Here is a 19,087-nt window from a genome sequence, read left to right as displayed (position 1 = left end):
GCACTCCGGGCAAAATGCTTAGTGGCATTTCGTCCGTATTTACGTCCTGCGTCCAAATTTCTTACAAAATCTATAAAATAAGCACCGAATTTGTTGGTCTTGTACCAAAATTATAGAGAGGTTTTCTTTAATCTCGTTAGATCGACAAAATCGGCTCAATAATAACACCTCTCTTTTTGACAAAAACAACCCTTAAGTTATCACCCTGGCTTCCTAGCATTTGTTATTATCTCATAGTCTGCTGGTCACTTCAAGAGGTCTCAAGAAAAGTGATTTTACTATACAAGAATAAAAGTTCCCAGTGTTAAATTGGATGTATCTATCGCGTGTTTTCAAATAATTATAACATATAATCTTACGACTGTGTTCAGATGGAACATCGCAAGCAGGAAGCGCAGAAAAAACAATTCAGTATATCTGTCTTAACTAAAAAGTAAATTTACATAATTTTTTAATGATTTAATGAGATGAGGAAGGACAGTTCAAGTAATTTTTTCGAGGGCCTTCGACAATGATTGAAGAAAAAGAAGTTCTCAGCTTGAAACTTTGGCTTAAAGCAGCGATCTCCACTAAATTGGACATCAGGGCACAGCATCTAACTGTTTTCTAAGTGAGTAACAAATTAACCATATCACCCAAAACAGGTACAATCTATTCAACAGTTTTCTTAATGAGAGTTTATACCAATAAAAATAATTGTGCACTGTGACGGAATCCAAAATCACCTATTTGCGATGTAAAATTCTTAAGCACGCAGTCATGAAGCAATAAATGTTCACGAGTCAAGAGTCAAGAAAATGAAATCTTGCTACTCTCCTATGAAAAATAGCAATTTCAAATTTAATTGAGTATTAGGTGGTGACAGAGGAATAACATATTTGAGTTGAAACCGGTCAGCAAGCAGTTTATAATAAAACATACACTGCTTATATGAAACATCTATGTGAAGTTGGAAGGCTAATACTATGACTAATATAATTATAACAATTCGCTGGTACAAAGTAATACTCACCATCATGGGTGCAGACAAAGCTGGGTTATTTAAGTAATTCACTTCCCAACAGTGTTTAAAAGGTTCGTCCCATAGCTTCGTACATTAGGCAAATGTTCTCTAATATACACTCGCATTGTTAAGAATTCGCTAACAAAGAAGGTTTTCATATTCATTTTAACATATCCGTATATTTTAGGCTCAGAACCCTTAGGCATGACAGGACAAGAATAGACAAGTAATGAACAAAGTTTCGAAAACACAGCTGGATAATGACTTCAATAAATATGACATTAGTTTAGTGAATTCATGTCTGTTCATCAAATAAAATGTCAAATCTATTTAAGGGCAGAAGTGAGTGCGCACGGCTAAGTGATTAGGTCATTCATCTCATGAAGGTAAGATCGTGTGTTCGATATGTAATGGTACATTGGTGTCCTTGAGCAAGACACTTCATTTCACTTTGCTTGAGTCTATTCAGCTTGCAAAAAAGAGTTGTATTTCAAATGACCACCCTTATCAAATTGTGTGTCACGCTGAATCTCCCTAGGAACATCGTTAAGGATACGTGTGTCTGCGGAGTGCTCAGCCACTTGCACGTTATTTTCCCGAGCAAGCTGTTCCGTTGATTGGATCAACTGAAACCTACTTCGTCGTAACCGACAGAGTCCCAGCTTTTCTCTTTTATTTCTGTAAAGACAAACCACTTTGATGAAAATAAAACAACATTCAGCACCAATGAATTCTTCCGTGGTTATTCTGAACTAATTTCAAACCATAGTTGAACTTATTCCACTCACTGTAAAATCAAATAATTATTTTCTCACGCAGCTGTGAATGACAAGAACTCAAGAATATCGTTTCGTTTTGAAACAATAAATTAAAAAGCAATGTGAATAACAAACTGTGAGTTCAGAGGTTGCCAATAATTTAGTTTTCAATTTAATATTTCAGGTTGGCGACATTTATTTCAATATGTCTATAATGGTCGAAATACTGTCATTTCCACTTATAACAAACGACAGTAATATTCAGAAAATGCTTGATATAAAATAATGCAAATAACAGTAACTATGTGTAAAAATATATTGATTATTCAATGTCGCAAACAGGAAGTTTAATGTAAACTTTTAACAACTGATTATTGCTGTTTAGCCCTAGGTTTACCTTGTTTGAGAAAAACCTATGTCTGAAAGCTTGCCAGCCAAAAGTATCCCGTTGTGTACCTATCAAAGGAATATTTTGTAGGCTAGCTCTATCTTTCAATGGGAAGCGTGGAGTTTGAGGGACATTCGACTACTATTTCTAGAAGATCGTGCAACCATGTAGAGCCTGTATCGTGTCTGTGAATCATATAAATTGCGATGTGATAAATTGCTATTTAAAGTTCATTAACGTTATTGTGCACAATCTGTATGACTTCTTCTAATACATATAATTTAATAAAGGATCCCTTGAGCTAAGTTCACTGAGTATGCATATGTGTGCGCGTGCGTGTATATATATTTACATATACACATACACACATATATACGCACGCATGTATGGTTATATGCATATATGTATGTTTGTATGTGTATGTTTGCACGTTATTATGTTTGTATGTATAAATAGCAATATAAGTACACAGTGGGCGGGGGGGGGGAGCATTCTGAAGGATACATGCACACTTTATATCGACTTGTTTTCCCTCTTTGCAAATGTAAGCTTTTCAAAGTCAGGTTAACTAACGCTAAAATTAACTTACAACGCACTCACTCATTTATATATATATATATATATATATATATATATATATATATATATATATATATATATATATGTGTGTGTGTGTGTGTGAGTAAAAATAAATACCAAAAAAGGGGTTTTGTATGATCGTGTATAGAGGAATATATTATTTCATTTAAAAGAGTCCCAACTCTGTTTTTTTATGTTTTTTATTTATATTCTTGTAAAATTTATGTGGGATATAGAATATGGAATATATAATATATAATATAAAAAAAGATGGATGGTACAATGAAATGAAGTATTGAATGTCTTATTGAATATATGAAATATGTCTTATTGAACATATGAAATATTGAGTGTTCAATATAAAGGATTAAATATATAAATATATAAAGGCGAATACGTATTTTCTATACCTTGTGGTATTTCACATGGCCGGTATGACAGACTGTAACAGACTGTAACAGATTGGCTGGTTTTCTGTCTTTTATACCTATTCCTTTGGACATAAGCAGTATGTGTTTGGCTATTTTTAGAGTTGATGCCAATTTTATTTTTAGAAATGATGATATTTGATAGATCTTTTGTGTTTTGGTTATAGGGTTAAGATTACGAACCCCAGTAGGTGTTTGGCTATTTTTAGAAATGATGACATTTGAGAGATTTTTTGTGTTTTGGTTACAGGGATAAGATTTTTGAACCCCATTAGGTGTTTGGCTATTTTTAGAAATGATGACATTTGAGATATTTTTTTGTGTTTTAGTTATAGGGATAAGATTTTTGAACCCCAAGTAGGGTAAATTTAATCATTGTTTGTTAAGAGTAGGTTTGAATTTCTTAATAAAGTCCTTTTCTTTGCATTTTCTCTCAATTTCATTCCGGTTGTAAAGTTTATGGAATATATATATATATACCTCACACACATATACATAAAAACGTGTGTGTGCATGTGTGTTCATATACAGGTACATATATGCATGCACATACACGCATACACACACACACACACACACATAGATATATGTATACATATATATATATATATATATATATATATATATATATATATTTCTCAAAATACAATGTTTATATACCAAAAAGATTTTATAACATTTTTCTAACATTTTTCTGACATAATTTAAATATATACTTTAACCATGTAACACAAGCCTTCTGTAGTTTTTTCACTCTTATTATCTTTTATACATCCAACCACGTGCTTTCACATACCAACTTTCTCACCTATATATATATATATATATATATATATATATATATATATATATATATATATATATATATATATACATATATATATGTATGTATGTATGTATGTATATATATATATATATATATATATATATATATATATATATATATATATAAAATCTGTGTGTGTGTGTGTGTGTGTGTCTTGTCTGTGTTTGTCCCCTACTACACCGCTTCAAATTCGGTTTTGTATTGTTTACGTCCCCTTAACTTAGCTCTTTCTTTAAAAGAGACCGATAGATTTAGAACGAAGCTTAAAACAATTCTGCAGCCGATTTGCTCAACTAAATACTCTTCAAGGCGGTGCCCCAGCATGGCCGCAGTCTAATGACTAAAGCAAATAAAAGATAAAAAGAGAAAAGATGAGGTTTCCTTCAGAAGATAATGCTAAAGTGGGCATAGATCGCTTTGTAATTGAGCTTAGTCCTTTCATATTGCGCATTTCGCTAGAGTAACCATTTTCTCTCCATTAACTCTTCTTTCTGCACTTCTTTATTGCCCGAAAATAATGGGTCTGTTCAGAAGCTACATGCGAGTTCTTGACAAAAAAATAGTTCAATCCGTCTGGCATGCATATTAGGCTACATGCTGTTTACCGAGACGACAACATTAGTAACAGCAATGTTCTCTCTCAATTCAAGAACATTAAAGAGAAGGAACACACCAAGATAGACAATGCAGTAGTTGAACATTCACGCGATTCTCCAGCAAGTGGAGGCATTTTTTCGCGCAGACACATCCCAGATAGACGCGTCATTATCTGTGAGCTTACGGCACAAGTAGACTGTGGTGAAGATGAATTAGATAAGATTATGGGTCCCTAAACAGTTCATAATCAATTTGAAGGAAAGACGTGTAGCACTCCGTTTTGATCTCTGAAAAATGTCGTATTTGATATAAAAGATACAGAGTCACTTAAAAGTGAAGATTTGTGGAAGCAGATGAATTAGGGTGAAATTATACGTTGGACATGCCACGCAATGAATGCCAGAACACCAATGAGCTGAAAATATGTCTAAGCATTAAACGAATCAGTCACAGTAAGATTCGACTGCACTAGTTATGTATGTAACGTATGTGAATGAGAAGAAATAAGATGGAAGGAGGTAACTTTCATACACACAAGATAGCCAAAAATTGAGAAGGAACGCGAACTCAAGAACGTTGAGCTTCACGGACGGGGCAATTGTGATCGATAGCAGCAAAGAGAAGTAGCTATCTTCTTTTACAAAAAAGTAAAGAAAATTCGTCCAGCGTATACAACAAACGGAAAACGGGCATTTGGTGTCGACGATGATGATAATGAGGTGAATCAGGATGACAAAGGAGATTTCGTATTCATCTCTATATGAATGCCCAAAAATGCACATTTGTCTGTATCTCTACACACGTGTGAGTGTATTAACATGCAAGTGGTTGAGCATTCCACAAACACGTGTTCCCCTAACGTAGTTCTCTGGGGGAAATTCAGCGTGACACAGAGTGTGACAAGGCTGGCCCCTTTGAATTACAGGTACAACAGAAATAAGAAGAAAGAGTGAGAGAAAGTTGTTGTGAAAGAGTACAACAGGGTTTGCCACCAACCCAACCTAGCGGAGCTTCGTGGAGCTTTAGGTGTTTTCGCTCAATAAACACTCACAACGCCCGGGCTGGGAATCGAAACCGCGATCCTACGACCGTGAGTCTCGTGCCCTAACCACTATACATACATACATACATACATACATACATATATATATATATATATATATATATATATATATATATATATATATATATATATATATATATATATATATATATACATATATATATATATATATATATATATATATATATATATATATATATATATATATATATATATATATATATATATATATATATATATATATATATATATATATATATATATATATATATATATATATATATATATATATGAATAGAGCGTCGATAAAATACAAGTCTCAATAAAAGGAGATGAATGAGGCTAAGAATAAGGCATCGATACTAGAATTAAATACTCTAATAAAACCTTTTGTTGCATTTTCAGCGTTTCAAAGAACCACTCATTAGGACAATTAGCAGTATTTCTGTCATCGCTTTGCCAGTATTTGAAATAATTCAAATATGATTACTAAATTCTATAACAATATCGATCCATCATATTTAAAGATTCAATAATACGTACTAATATCTTATGAATACAAAATTAAGCATGGTTACTGAACTTTTGTGGCAACGAGAATTATCAAGAAAATGTAACAAGATTTAATACAAGTATTTCCTAATTTTGAAATATCCTGAATGTAGCCATACATACGCATACACACATATCCATGCAAAGATGCATAATACATACATGCACGCACGTACGCACACACACACACACACCCACACTGATATATACAAAGTGAAGAGATGAGAGCTAGACGTTGTCGGTAGAGAAAACACGCAGTGCTCAAATGATTTGAACTTAAACTTCGCAATATTTATAGAGGACTAGGTCCACCGGGGAAAATGGTTATAGAAGAAATCCATTTGAGCTAATATGGAGATAGCGATGGAGATAACACGATTAAGCTTTATATATATAAATTGCTTACAAACCACATGGTTCCGGGTTCATTTCGACTGCATAGGAACTTTGGGCAAGTGCCTTGTACTATAGTCTCGGGCCAACCAAAGCCTTGTGAGTGGATTTGGTAGGCGGAAACTGAAAGAAACCCGTCGTATATATGTGTGTATATATATATATATATATATATATATATATATATATATATATATATATATATATATATATATATATATATATATATATATATATATATATATATATACATATATATACATATGTATATATATATGCATGTATGTGTTTATATATATATATGTTTTTGTGTCTGAGTTTGTCTCCCAACATCGCTTGACAACCGATGGTGGTGTGTTTACGTCCCCATAACTTCGCAGTTCAGAAAAAGAAAATAAGTCCTGGGGTCGATTTGCTCGACTAAAGGCGGTGCTCCAGCATGGCCACAGTCAAAAGACTGAAATAAGTAAAAGAGTAAAGAGTATATATATATATATATAATAATGCTACCGGATAGTATTGGGTAATTCTGAGGTTGGGCGAGGTTTATACTCTGCTAAGTTCCTAACGGAATATACCATACCTATATATATATATATACACATATATATATATATATATATATATATATATATATATATATATATATATATATATATGTGAGTAAAAATAAATACAAAAAAAAGAGTTTTGTATGATCGTGTATAGAGGAATATATTATTTTATTTAAAAGAGTTCCAACTGTGTCTGTTTTTTATGTTTTTTATTTATATTCTTGTAAAATTTATGTGGGATATAGAATATGGAATATATAATATATAATATAAAAAAAAAGATGGATGGTACAATGAAATGAAGTATTGAATGTCTTACTGAATATATGGAATATGTCCTATTGAATATCTGAAATATTGAGTGTTCAATATAAAGGATTAAATATATAAATATATAAAGGCGAATACGTATTTTCTATACCTTGTGGTATTTCATCATGGCCGGTATGACAGACTGTAACAGACAGTCTGTTACAGTCTGTCATACCGGGCATGATGAAATACCACAAGGTATAGAAAATACGTATTTGCCTTTATATATTTATAGATTTAATCCTTTATATTGAACACTCAATATTTCATATGTTCAATAAGACATATTCCATATATTCAATAAGACATTCAATACTTCATTTCATTGTACCATCCATCTTTTTTTTTATATTATATATTATATATTCCATATTCTATATCCCACATAAATTTTACAAGAATATAAATAAAAAACATAAAAAACAGAGTTGGAACTCTTTTAAATAACATTATATATATATATATATATATATATATATATATATATATATATATATATATATATATATATATATATATATATATATATATATATATATATATATATATTTATTTATATAATCAAATTAAGCAACAGGATATCAAGAAGTGATACAGTACGTCCGTTTCAAGCGGCTCCATCTAATTGAACAGTGCAATCATTACATCAATTTAAATGCAGAGCTATTATCATCATCATCATCACCCCTCCCCCCACACACATATAATATATATGCAATTGCAGCGTGGGAGGTGTTTATAAGCCATTAAAAAAACCGTTAGATTCACTTCAACATTTAAATTTAATTTGATGAAAATATTTTGACAATTAAATTTAAATGCTGGAGTGAATCTGAAGGCTTTTGTGTGTTATTGTAAGTGGCTTATAAACACCTTCCACGCTGCAATTGTTTATATATATATATATATATATATATATATATATATATATACATAATACATGTGTGAATAGATATATACATGCATAAATATATCCATGAATACATACAATAGGTATGTAGGCGCATACACAGCAGGCTGGAGCTCAGATCTTAATGAGGGGCATCCAGTCAAGCATTGTTTCGTTGTTTACCACGGCACAGGGTTGATGAAAGAGTTATTGTGAAATTGGTTAGACGGAAACTGTCGAATCTTATCTGATGCCTTGTAACTGGAATGCAAAGGACCGTCCATGTAACATACTGTCACACTCTGAGTCACACTTTGTGTAACAGTACTTCTATCAAAGAGTTATGTTGACAGTAGACATGCTTGTGGAATACTCGATCTCTTACATCATTATTCAATAAGTAGGAAGTTCAATTTATCGAACAACTGAAATACTCACTCTCGAAAACAACCGAGAGACCATTTACTACTTTCAATTACAATATTTCTGTTTGTCCGACACAGGCGTCATGCTTCCCAACTTTATGGTTGCATGTTCAGTCCCACTGCATGGCACCTTCGGTACGTGTCCCCTACTATAGCCTCGTGGGTTGATTTGGTAGACGGAAACCGAAAGAAACTGTCGTATATGTGTGTGTATATGTGTGTGCGCGTGATTACGACTCTGCAACTTTGCGCTTCGGCAAAAGGGGTTTAGTATAAATATCAGGTTTAAAAAAAAATAAGAACGGGGGTCGATTCGTTCGACTAAAACTGATCAAGGCGGTGCCCCAGGATAGCCGCAAGTAAACGAAAGAAGATAAATGATAAAATGACTTCTCAAGTCATGAAATTTGTATAAAAACACAAACATATTACCTGTCGTGTTGTCACAGATGAGAACGAGGCGCTTAATCGTTTACTTGTCATTGTAGGTTGAGGGACGTCCGATACGTGATTTCAAATACATGAGGCATGGACGCTTCATTTTCAGAATTATTTGGACATTTAACTTATATCAAATTTGCCACGATTGTCATCCTTGAACCGAAATTGTTGAACACTGTTTTGAATTTAGGAAACATGTCATCCGTTTATTTTACGTTCAAAAACTACGTTCCAGATCTGAGCAAACAAACGTATATACAGATTCATTGTTGCTAAATAAAATATTTTACTGTGACGAATTGACAAGGCGAGTGATGGAACCGATGAATGTAGTAATGTAATTAACCCTTTTTACGGTATCTGAACCACTTCTGGTATTTGTGTATTTGTCGTAATTTACATAAAAAAGAAACAAAATGTGTAGGTTGGCAAGGCCTAAACTGCGAACTATTGTGGTAACAGAGAACAATTTTTGAAAATAAAAATTCATGCTTCGTCGAGTTGAAATTCAGAATGCTGATAAAGGTAATAAAAATGTTACAATGGAAGAGATGATAAAAGAGTTGCATGTGAATGAGAAGCAAGTATTGTTTAATCTTATCTGTTGCTGCGCAGCGATACTAGAATGGGTGATGTAGTTGCCTTTCCTGCTGTTACTGGTTATTATTATATGAAAAGAATCCGCATATCTCTTCGATAAAATATGATATTTGTCGCTTGAATAATATACTGTCAAAGAACGCGGAAAGTTCTCGTATAAATTTCTGACATATTGTTATCATATATTTATGTATCAATCGTAATGCTTAGAGTTAAGCACACACATGCACACACGTGAGCATACAAACACACACATATAGAGTACATTGCAGCTGTGTATGATTCAATGAATTTTCCAGGAATATATATTGTATGAATTGACCAAGAATAGGAATGAAATAGAAGGTGCGCCTAAAATATTAACAATATAGATTTTTAAAGTAGCTTTTTCGTTATTATGCAATGGCATAAATACGTTTTTGATTCACTCGGTTTCATTCGTACGTATTGTAGCTTGATATAAGCAAAGCTATATAATAAACATAAGTGTTTTTTCAAACTATTAATATCTATAACTTTGTAACATTCATGTTTGTGTATTTTAACAATTTAAGAAGTGTTCTTTCAGAAATATTTATATGGTGTTACTTCCTGTCACTTTACAAGACATAAATGTTATTTTCATGTCTCAGTGATTCAAACGTTTTATGAGTTTAAGTCACTAACTCTTAAAAAAAAAATTATTAACTAAAAATAAATGTATTAAATGATAAACGTACATAAGAATCGAACTTAAAATGCTGGTGGACAGCAGTAAATCCTATACTTTCAATAGTATATAAACAAAATTATTTCTCATAGAACACGTGTCAACCTCATGTACCATCGTGGAACTCCGTCGGTTACGACGACGAGGGTTCAGTTGTTCCGATCAAGGGAACAACTTGCTCATGAAATTAACGTGTAAGTGGCTGAGCACTCCACATACACGCGTACCTTAACGTAGTTCTCGGGGAGCCTCAGCGTGACACAGAGTGTGACAAGGCTGGCCCTTTTGAAATACAGGTACAACAGAAACAGGAAGAAAGAATGAGAGAAAGTTGTGGTGAAAGAGTGCAGCAGGGTTCGGCACCCCCTCCTGCCGGAGCCTCGTGGAGCTTTAGGTGTTTTCGCTCAATAAATACTTACAACGCCCGGTCTAAGAATCGAAACCACAAGTCCGCTGCCCTAACCACTGAGCCATTGCACATCCACACATGTACCATACAAAGCACCTGAATCAGTTTTAAGTAAAAAGGAGTGTAGAGAAACACCAATGCAAGTGTGAGAAACGATGACATTTCTTTTAGTACAAATTCACAATCTATATATAAATAAATGATTTACTCTCGCGAAGTTGCCTCAATGGTGATTTCCACTCGTCTTTAATCTCTTGGATTACAACTTTTCAGTCAGATCACTTTATTGAACGTCAGCAGAACTCAATGGAGTAGGTAGTCTTCATCTCATCATCTCTGCTGTGTCTCATTTTGCACATAACCCATTGAAGTATTGGCACATTCTCTCCTATCTTGAACTGCACTTTCCCATAATCATCATCAAAAAGTGTATCCCTGTCGAAATTGCTGCACCAAGCTGTGGCTATAATAGCTTCTGCTTAACACTTCCTTTTAACACAGCCTTCAGCTAATTCAATCCGGCAATGTGGGCTTCTTAAGCCATTAGATCTTTCATTTTTTTTCTCTCGCTAGGATGATCAGATATTGAAACACATGCTTACATCCCAGGATGACTTCAGTAGTTTGACAATTTCCTGCGAGCTTTATCAAATATAGGTAATGATAGCAGCAATTGATCGATGCTATCTTAGTGATTTTATTAGAAGTTGCACAATTCAATTTATATATTTGTAATTATCTGTAAAAGAAATTCAGGATAACTCGAGTGATTTATCTCGGAAATAAAGATAATAAAATTTAATATATCTCAAGATATTCCAGCATTAAAAAAAATGACTTTCATATATTTGATTCTATAAACTAGCTTAGTTGAATCCGATTTCCAATTTCAAAATGTAATTTGTAACTGGATGAATTTAATAGAAACAAAATACCTGTTTACATTTTCAAAGGAAGATAAATACTTGTGAAATTGTAGAATTGGTTTCGATGCTTCAGGAGATTTAAATGTCTAGACACAAGACAGGAGAACAGTTTACATATCAGAATACTTGACTTGAAAACACTGACTGTGTTCTTCATCTAAAATTCATTGTACCACATAAAATTGCAAAGTTCTTTTAAGCGTCACTATAGTGCTCGTCTCTTCTTCTTGTTCTTGTTCTTGTTCTTCTTCTTCTTCTTCTTCGTCGTCGTCTCCTTCTTCTTCTTCTGCTTCTTCTTCTTCTTCTTCTTCTTCTTCTTCTTCTTCCTCTTCTTCTTCTTCTTCTTCTCCTGCTTCTTCTTCTTCTTCTTCTTCTTCTTCTTCTTCCTTTACCTTCTTCTTCGTCTCCTTCTTCTTCGTCTCCTTCTTCGTCTCCTTCTTCTTCGTCTCCTTCTTCTTCGTCTCCTTCTTTTTCGTCTCCTTCCTCTTCTTCTTCTTCTTCTTCTTCTTCTTCCTTTACCTTCTTCTTCGTCTCCTTCTTCTTCGTCTCCTTCTTCGTCTCCTTCTTCTTCGTCTCCTTCTTCTTCGTCTCCTTCCTCTTCTTCTTCTTCTTCTTCTTCTTCTTCTTCTTCTCCTCCTCCTCCTCCTCCTCCTCCTCCTCCTCCTTCTTCTTCTTCTTCTTCTTCTTCTTCTTCTTCTTCTTCTTCTTCTTCTTCTTCTTCTTCTTCTTCGAAAGGCTCAGACATATGAGATTGGCGACGGAAGTCAAATAATTCCCGATATTTCATCTGCGGAGACGAAGGATATTTTAAACGTTCGCCAATCCCAAAATTGCCAATTAAAAACAATGGTAACGTTGACGAGCGAATACGAAAATCTTACTTGGTTTTTGATTTCGTCATTGTTTTTATTGTTGCTTGTGGATTTGTGGGGGTTGAAACTGTCGTAGCCAAGTGTTTGAGCCACCGCCAAGAGAAAGACCATCAGGCTTGTATTGCCTGTTGATAATGTCCATTGTAGCTTCTAAACAAGTCGAAGTAAAAGAGAAACGAAGCTAGACAGCATAGCGTCAATCTGGATTACTCATATTTTACCAAGTTGCCAAATTGCACGAAGACCAAAATTTTAATAAATGGATACACAGACTTTAAGCTTACAAAATTTGATATTTTTTGTGCCGAAAGCTGCGCCAAAAAGTGGTGAAGATGTCCTTTCGTACGACTTGATGTTGTTCGTAAGAGTAACGAAGGATAAAAATGAGATGGTGGTAGTGTAGACATTCCTAAGTACCGTGTTGCGGGTATTAAAGTCAGAGGAATGTTCCACAAAATAATAAAAAAATAGCTTTAATCGGTTATTTTGGGCAAAAATGGCAAACTTTGTTCAATGATCTGAAGAAAATTCTTCTTTAAGTTGGAGAATTCTTTATAGAAGAATTCAAACAAATACCCGAGTAAAATTGTCGTATTTTAAGGCTTATGAAGGGAAATAAAAATAGCATTCATCATGTTGCTGGCACTCTGTTGCTTACGGCGTCGAGGGTTCCAGTTGATTCGATCAACGGAACAGCCTGCCCATGAAATTAACGTGCAAGTGGCTGAGCACTCCACAGACACGTGCACCCTTAACGTAGTTCTCGGGGATATTCAGCGTGACACAGTGTAACAAGGCTGGCCCTTTGAATTACAGGCACAACAGAAACAGGAAGTAAGAGCGAGAGAAAGTTGTTGCGAAAGAATACAGCAGGGTTCGCCACCATCCCCTGCCGGAGCCTCGTGGAACTTTAGGTATTTTCGCTCAATAAACACTCACAACTCTTGGTCTGAGAATCTGAGGACTGGGGTTGAATTAGTCTACCAGAACACTCTGCGAAAATTTCAGGCATTGTGCTTATAACAGAAAGGAATTTTATTATCCTTCGTAAGAAGGGACCAAGCTCGCAGAATCGTTAGTGCGCCAGAGAGGGAGAGAGAGAGAGAGAGAGAGAGAGAGAGAGAGAGAGAGAGAGAGAGACAGAGAGAGACAGAGAGAGAGACAGAGAGAGAGACAGAGAAAGGTTAGCACTATGTCTTTCGTCTTTACGTTCTGAATTCAAACGCTGATCGGGTCAACTTTTATCATTTCGGGGCGATAAAATAAGTACCAGTTAATCACTAGGGTCGATGTAATCGACTTGGCCCGTTTACCGAAATGTCTGGCCTTCCACCGAAATATGAAACTATGGTTTTTATTATAAAGGCGATGGGTGAGCTGGCAGAATGGTTAGCAGGCCGGATAAAGTGCTTGGCAGTGTTTCTTCCGGTTTAACGTTCTAACTTTAAAAAACCAGCCGAGGCCGAGGTCGGCTTTGCGTTTCACATTTTCGGGTCGGTGAGATTCGGTGTCAGCTGTCAACGTAATCGACTCGACCTCACGCCCGCCAAAAGTCTAACCTTGTGCCTATAGTAGAAAGGACTACTACTACTACTACTACTACTACTACTACTACTACTACTACTGGTGCTGCTGCTGCTGGTTCTGCTACTACAACTGCTGCTGCTACGACTACTACTGCTGCTGCTGCTGCTGCTACGACTACTACTACTACTACTACTACTACTACTACTTCTGCTGGTGCTGGTGGTGGTGGTGCTGCTGCTGCTACTACTACTACTACTACTACTACTACTACTAATACTACTACTACTACTACTACTACTGCTGCTGCTTCTGCTGCTACTGCTGCTCCTGCCGCTGCTGCTACTACTACTACTACTACTACTACTACTACTACTACTACTACTGCTGCTGCTGCTGTTGTTGTTGTTGTTGTTATTTATGTTCTTTTTCTTTTATATTTAGCATTTATTCAATCAGTATCAAATGGACAGCTGACGTCAACAGTAATATGTCCCTTTCCCAACAATGCCTTTATATTAACCTCGGATGCGTTATATTTCTAATTATTTCAGAATGGTATTTCCTTTATTTCCATTAATGCTTATTTTAGTTTACTTTATGGAAATGGCTCCATTTACAGTATAACATTGATTTCATAAATTCAATCCATTAATTTGTTTCAACCATCTCTTTAGAATCTCAATATTGCCATCATACTTTATACCAAAGAAGCATGTTACCGTTCTAGGCTATTCCTTTTCCAATTATATTCGCGCTTTTCATTTACCATTTACATACAAAAAGCACTCATACATGAACCACTCCTACATTCGCTCAAATACGCATAAAAGCAAAAACAAAAAAAGAAGGTGCGTTTGCATGAGTTACCACATGTGTGCATGCGGCAAACACGCGTGCATGAACGTATATATACGTGAATGCTTGAGAAAGGCAGCATTAAATGCATCTACACGAAGGAAAGTAGAAATTGTTCGAACACAAACGTACAACTGTACACACCTACACTTCTGAGATCAATGCTCTGTACTTGCAGTAGGTAACTGATTCACTTGAATTCATGAACTCTTATATATATATATATATATATATGTGTGTGTGTGTGTGTGTGTGTGTGTGTGTGTGTGTGTGTGTGTGTGTGTGTGTGTGTGTGTGTGTGTGTGTGTGTGTGTATTTATATTTATACGTATATATCGTCGGCTTCAGCTCGTATCCAAGCATTGGGTTTGTGTGTTTCTATTCACTCTCCTCCCCTGATGTGTGTGTCGAATGTAACTTTGGTGTCCAAGTCGGCGATGAAAGAGTCGTGGGCAGAGTTCGCACATGATGGTCGGTGCGGGTCGAGAACGTTGAAAACGTTCCTTTCTTCTGCATTTTGCCTCCTCATTCTGTTGTCTGTTCTGCTCGAAAGAGCTGGCCCCATTGCGGATTGCACTCCTGCAGACTGTCCTATCCATGGCAATGTCATCTCATGAGGATGGCCGGATGTTAGTTTGAGCTGGTCTTTAAAACGGAATTTCTGACCTCCTCTAGGTCTTGTTCCGATCGCAAGTTCGCCGTGGAGTATGATCCTAGGGAGACAAGATGGCTCCATACGCTGGACGTGACCTGCCCAGCGGAGACGATGGCGAAGAATGGTAGCTCTGACGCTGATGGTATCGCGGGCGCCGGCGGTAGGTCTGGAAAGCTGGAAGCCTCAAGTCTGTGACCACACATTGGTGGTGAATCTCAGATGGTCGTTCTCTAATGAATAGCTGTGACACTGGAGTTCGGCAGCTGGATTCATGACTAGGCTGGCTTCTTTAGGATTACCGCAGCCCATCTCTTAATGGGAAACCCCTGAAAAAGGTGGAGTAAACATCGGACACGGTAATTCGATCTGGATAGCATACCGCGGCTGGTGGACCTCTCACTCAGTGGTCGGAACTCTACTTCTACTCATCCATCATCGACTTCAAAATCCTTTGTTTCACAACCTCTCACTTTCGGGGCCTGGAACATCAGCACTCTCCGCAATAAGAGTGACATTAATCGCCCGCAGCGACGTAAAATCCTCTTCTGCATCAGAGAAGCTGACTCCAAATACACCATTTTTTTGAAGGGGAGGAATCCTAACGAACCACGCATCCATGGAGTTGGCCATCAAAACGCAACTCATGGACCAACACAGACTCGTTCTAACTGCTGTCAGCGAGCGCCTGATGATTATTCGGATCCCGGTCATTCGGGACAGATCCCTTGCGCTGATCTCTGTGTACGCCCCTACCCTCACATCTGAAGACGACTTCAAGGGTTCGCTCTACAACCTGCTGGATCGCACCATCCCGACAGCTCCTGCGCATGACACGCTCGTCGTCTTGGGGAACTTTAACGGCTGAGTCGACAATGACCATTGTCTTTGAAACGGCATTTTTGGTCATCACGGTATTGAGAAATGCAATGCTAATGACCAGCTCCTCCTGGACCTTAGCACCGAGCACGAACTCGTCATCACAAACTCCCTGTTTCGTGTCCTTACTCGACAAAAGACGACCTGGAAACACCCACGGTCTAAACATTGGCACATCCTCGACTACATTCTGACAAGGTCCAGAGGCAGACAAGATGTACGCATCACCCGCTCCATGTCTGATACACATGAGTGCTGGACGTATCACCGCCTTCTTATTTCTTGCCTTAACACCAAGATCCGCCGCCCACCAAAGCGAGTCTCAGCAAAAATCCCTTTCTGACGCTTCGACTGCGCCAAACTCCGGAACTCACATGCATCCCAAAACTTCAAAGAATTTATTGCGAGACACCTGATGGACCTCCCAGAGCCGAACTCCAGCCTTCGTGAAGCCATGATCGCTGCCGCCGAGGAGACGATCAGCTTTGTCCTGAAGAGAAACCAAGACTGGTTTGACGAGAGAAGATGCAAAGCTATGCGGACTAACGAGACTTGCGCCGCTTCTATGCCGCAACCAAGGGGATCTGCTGGCTCTACGATAACTGACACCCAGGGAAACCTCGATCGCTGGAAGTCCCATTTCGAGAGCCTACTTAACGACCACTCACGCACTATTGACAATCTCCTCCAAAATACCCCACGGTTCCCCATCCGCCATTGGATTCACTGCCGCCCTCGCCCCATGAGTTCCACATTCGAGCACATGAAGCTACGCAAAGCTCCATGACCAGACAACATCCCGTTTGAGTTTTCATGCACGGAGGTCCTGAGCTGAGAAATCATCTGATGCTCCTAATCCTCAAGATCTGGGAAAGCAAGACTGTCCCGAACAACTTCCGCAATGCAACTATCATCACCATCTACAAGACGAGAAACCGAGATGATTGAAAAACTTTCAGAGCATTTCACTCCTGAGTATTGCAAGTAAGATCTTCGCCTTTATCCTACTCAAACTCCGCCTCATCCTCACCGAAGACGTCCTCCTTAAGTCCCAGCGTGGCCTTCAACCCTCTCGCAGTACAATCGACATGATCTTTTGTACCAGCCAACTCTAGGATAAGTGTCAAGAACAACAATAGCCCCTGCAATGTTCATTTTCTGGAATCTAAGGAAAACCTTTGACAAGGTCCTTTGTCCTGCAATCAGATTCACCGCCAATGTGTGGTCACGGCTTTTAGCTTTCCAGGTTTGTCTCCGGTGTCCGCGATACCATCGGCATTGACTATTTTTTTTTTTTGACACTCAACGAGTAGAAAGACGAAAGCAGTCGCTGAGTAAATTGCTTGAGGTGATCGTGACTGCGCCACGGCCACGCGCACGCACCTGTCCAGGAACTTCTCCACTGCAGCTCAAGAACTGAGAAGTGCAGTCTTGATGAGGCTGGTTGCTGCGAGCTGCAGGAGTCTATACGCCTTTGTCACGCATATCCGCCAGGCATTTCTCTCTTCCACCGTCGTCAATCCTTGGGTGCTTGAGATTGCCCCCACTCTGCTTGCTTCACCATTGGGGTCTTGATGTTGGTGTTTGGTCATGTTTAGTCTGGGACCTCATCCTCGACCTTGCTGCGATAAGTGTCCCTACCAGAAGTCTAAGACTCCATACAGCATCGCTCTCGGAATCATTGGAACACAAGGAAGAGATGTATATATATATATATATATATATATATATATATATATATATGCACACATACACAGATAAACTTAGTTAACACAGTTATTCATATCCAGGGTACTACCTAGTTTCATATAAGAAAACCATAAATGGATCTATAGTAAAACGTTTCATTGGCTAGGCCTGTCCATGTAATGAATGGATTATTCAAGACAACTCTTCTGTCCGATGAGAAGTTCTCGTACAAAATGCGAAAGTTTGAGAAAATATAGGAGTAAATTTATTTTATTTTGGATCCAAATCTCGTGGTGTAGATGTGAATCTGTAAAGTACTTTACTTGAGTCATTCCTTGTGTAAAAATGATATTACAAATGGTGATGCCCAGAACTTGAACCATAAAAAATTGTCTAGTAACTGGAATAACAATTGCTATAATTGCTATTGCAATTTCTATACAAATTGCCCTAATGGTTTACTTGGTGGAAGTGATAGAGATTGGTTGAACGTATTCTGGCCTAAGGTCATACACGTAATGTTTCATATAAGTCAAAAGATTTAAAGAAGTATGATGAAGAGACAGGAGAAGGGAGGGAGAATTAAAACACAGGCTTTTAACTCAGTCACGTGAAATACTCATGGCTATTAATATCATAATTGGGAATAATACCATCCTACAAGAATGGAACGACAATATCTCAGCATTAGCAAGTTTCAGGATCGTGTAATAAGTTCCCCGCCTTACCAATTCGATTTTATTGATCGCTCAATTTTTATA

Source organism: Octopus bimaculoides, chromosome 2 (assembly GCF_046866305.1).
Source record: "Octopus bimaculoides isolate indiv1 chromosome 2, ASM4686630v1, whole genome shotgun sequence".
Taxonomy (NCBI): Eukaryota; Metazoa; Mollusca; class Cephalopoda; order Octopoda; family Octopodidae; genus Octopus; species Octopus bimaculoides.
The sequence above is the reverse complement of the archived record's forward strand: the minus strand, read 5'-3'. Positions refer to the sequence as shown.